The sequence below is a fragment of the Bison bison genome, unplaced genomic scaffold (assembly GCF_000754665.1).
Source record: "Bison bison bison isolate TAMUID 2011002044 unplaced genomic scaffold, Bison_UMD1.0 scf7180017864063, whole genome shotgun sequence".
NCBI classification, from domain to species: Eukaryota; Metazoa; Chordata; class Mammalia; order Artiodactyla; family Bovidae; genus Bison; species Bison bison.
The window spans coordinates 14,080,450-14,084,040 of NW_011494635.1; positions in this window are offsets into that span (position 1 = coordinate 14,080,450).

Sequence of the window (3,591 nt, forward strand, 5' to 3'; positions counted from 1 at the left end):
GGGGGAGCCCGGCCGAAGCCAGAGGAGCCAGCGGCCCCGCGCTCAGAATCCGCCGCCGCCTCTAGGTCGCCACTGGACTAAGCCCCGGCTTGGTCTCCGCTATCTTCGTCTCCCAAGTGCCCGCCTCACTCGGCGCTGATGCCCAGTTCCTGCACTTGCCGCTCAATTCGACGCCTTCCAGCTTTTACTCTTGATGTTCTTTGCTCTCCCGGGCCGTCCTTCCCGCCTTTCCCCTGACCTCGGTTTCACCTCAGCCTGGGTCTCAAACCTTTTTCCCTTGCTGGGCCCCGGACGGGCAGAACGCAGTCGCTGCACCCGCCACACTTAGTTCAGTCCGTGACTTGCCTAAAACGAAAGCATTCTTGTTTCCAACCTCTGCCTTTCAAACACCTCTTAGGTTTTGATGAGAGTTGGATACTGAGTTAAGATTCATTTCTTCTTGCTCCCCAGCCAGAGAAGTTTCCCTCTTAGATTTCATGCCTCTTAGTTCCCGGCCCAGAAATCATCTCACCCTTGATCCCAGGGCTGAGCCATTTCTACCCTTCTCCCCACATTTTGGCCTGGTGTGTCCTGGCCAAGCTTTAAACAAGCTCAGAAAGAGTCCAGCACTTTCCTGCAAAAGAGCATGGGGGTGGCCTGTCCAGCCTGCTGCTTCATTCAGACACCTCTGGAATATTTCTTTTCTGTCCCAGCTGACTCCCATCCTCTTTTGGGGGGCTTCCAGATGTGCAGTTAGTGGTCCACCCCATAAGGATCCAAATGAGGTCCAGAGCCACTGCTGAGCTTCCTACCACTCTAGGGGCACACCCCTCCCCCTGCACCTCCCTTCCTGACCTCTGTCCTCTACCATCTCTCTCTCTCTCCAGGCTCCCTCACCTGCCAGGGCTGTCACTCCCACTCAGACTTCTCAAGGTCTCAGTTTTTACCCCAGGTGAGATTATCAAAGGTAGTCTCCCCTGAAGATGAATTCTTTTGCCAGTCTTTTTCTCCACCTCCTTCAGTTCAGTTCAGTTCAGTCTCTCAATTGTGTCTGACTCTTTGCGACCCCATGAATTGCAGCACGCCACTGAGCGACTTCACTTTGACTTTTCACTTTCATGCACTGGAGAAGGGAATGGCAACCCACTCCAGTATTCTTGCCTGGAGAATCCCAGGGACAGAGGAGCCTGTTGGGCTGCCGTCTGTAGGGTCGCACAGAGTCGGACACGACTGACGCGACTTAGCAGCAGCAGCAGCAGCACCAGCAGGCCTCCCTGTCCATCACCAACTCCCGGAGTTCACCTTATCTGACTCTAAATCCTTGCTCCTCCCAATGTGGTCCTTCGACCAGCAGCTTCAGCATTAGTGAGAGCTTGTTAGAAATGCAGAATCCTTGCCCAGACCTGCTAAATCAGAACCTACTTTTTACCATGATCCCAGGTGACTGGCATGCACATTACACTTGAGAAGCAGTGCTCTAGAGAAACCCCCAAGGCTGTTCCATACTTGCTCCAACCCTCTCCCCAACCTTCAAACCTGCCTCTGGCTCTAAATTTCCAGCAGACAGCCTACCTGTTATTTACTGGAGAGATTACAGGGAATCTTGGCAGAATCCTGCTGTCTTTCTCAGCTGTCCATGTTTTTCCTCCTTTCTCAGTCTTCTCACCCATCCTTTTCCCCCCACTGTGTCCCAGAGAAGCATGTGGGCTTAGAGACCTCTTTGCTCAGTCCCTTCTTCTGCACCTCCTGATGTTGTTCCATCTGATCTGTCTGATTGTTGATCCTCCTTCTTTCCTCTGCTCAGACCTCCTCATTCTTGAAAGAACCCTCCTTTTGTCCCCGCCTCCTCCTCCTCCAACTTGTGCCCCTCCTGTTTCTAAGAAAGTCCACAGGCACACTCCACCAAGGCTGCCTTGTCAGCACCCAGCAAGCCACTCTTGAAACCCGCATAGTCTGGCTCCCTTCCAGCTCTGCTGCTGTTTGTTCCTCTCTGCCTCAGGCCCTCTGACCCCCATGCAGCACCGAGCTCTGCGCCTGCCTTGTTCACACACTTGAGAAGGCCATCCTGATGACCAAAGCATACCATCTCTCCTCTTATCCCTGGGTGTGCCCCAGCCTGCTGTGTGCTGGTCCCTTCTTCCTTTCTTTCAGAGAACTCAGGCTTTTCCATAGTCTCAGAGGCCATCTTTGAGGAAACTGTGTCCTAGTGTGGGCCTCCATCTGCTTCTGTTGGCCCTGAACACCCATTGGTGAGGACAGAGCTGGCCTTGACCCATGGGGAGGAGGGGCGCTCCTGCTTCCAGGGAGCGACCCTTTCCCAAGTAGATCTGACCTTGAGCTGGAGTTGGGACTGCTTCATCTCCACCTGCCCAGGCCACACTCATGCCCATTCCCAACAAACCAGCTCTTCATCTGTGGCCCTAGGTGATGAGGGTACCAATTGGACCCAGCAAGTAGAAAGCCACTGGGCAAATTTTGGGTCAGTTTTTGGAGTCAGAATTAGGTATTTCTGCTTTAGATCCAGCAAGTCTGTTTCTTGGAACTCTTTGTTTTTATTTTGTATTACTTATCTTAGTTCCTTTGACAAAATTCTCTGAAACTGTTGTAGCTTCATGAGAAAGGGCTTTGGGGGCCTGTTGTAGCTGTGTTCACAGAGAGCTGGAGGGGTGGTGGTGATGGAAGATGCTGGTCCAAGGCTGCCAGAGAATCTTCCCTTTCAGATTTCATTCCTCTTAGTTTCTGGCCCAGAAATCATCCTGCCCTTGACCCGATGGCTGAGACATTTATGCTCCCTTCCCCACATTCTGGCCTGGTGTGTCCTGGCTGGGCATTGAACAAGCCCAAATTGATAGAGAATGTCTTTCTGGCCCAGGCAGAGGCTCACCATAGACCACCAGCCCAGAGCCTCTGACCTCATCCTTCTCCATCATGGACATTTGTGCTCATCCCACAGGGAGGGCTCTTGTCATGTGCCTGGTGCTAGATAATAAGCAAAGCCTAAAACACAGGCCGTCCTTATGGGTTCCACAGTGTGGTGGTGGGAGATGTGTAAGTCCTCAGTGTCACTCCAGAGTGACCTGAGCTGCTGGAAAAGATGCAGGTGCCAGTACTTGGACCAGCACAAAAGGGCCTGAGCCTGAGAGGGGAGAAGCAGTCTTGGGCAGAGGATCAACATCTATAAAGACTAGCAGAGCTGAATGAGTGGGTTTGTAGCACTTGCTTCAAAGTAGAAGCTTTTAGCACCTGGAGCATCACGCTTGTGCTTAGGATTCCATGCTGAGGCGCTTGGGCTCTTTCCTGTAGGCGTGGACCTTAAAACAATATTTTAAAAATCGGCAGAACCCCCTCCTTTCTCTAAAAGTTAGAGTGCAACACCATAGAAAACAAATCCAAAGGGGTGTATTAGGCAGAAGCGCCCTTGGCCAGACTGTGTTGGGCCATAGCGCCCCCTGGAGGCTCCAGAGTGTTAGCTCAGCACTTGGATCCACTTCATATCAACTTCCCTTGCCTGATGGGAATGAAAATATAGGAAGAATGTAAAAACTAAAGCATGCACTAGATATGACTGTTCACATTGTTCTAGGAAGAAACAAAAATGGCTAGGGCCATCAC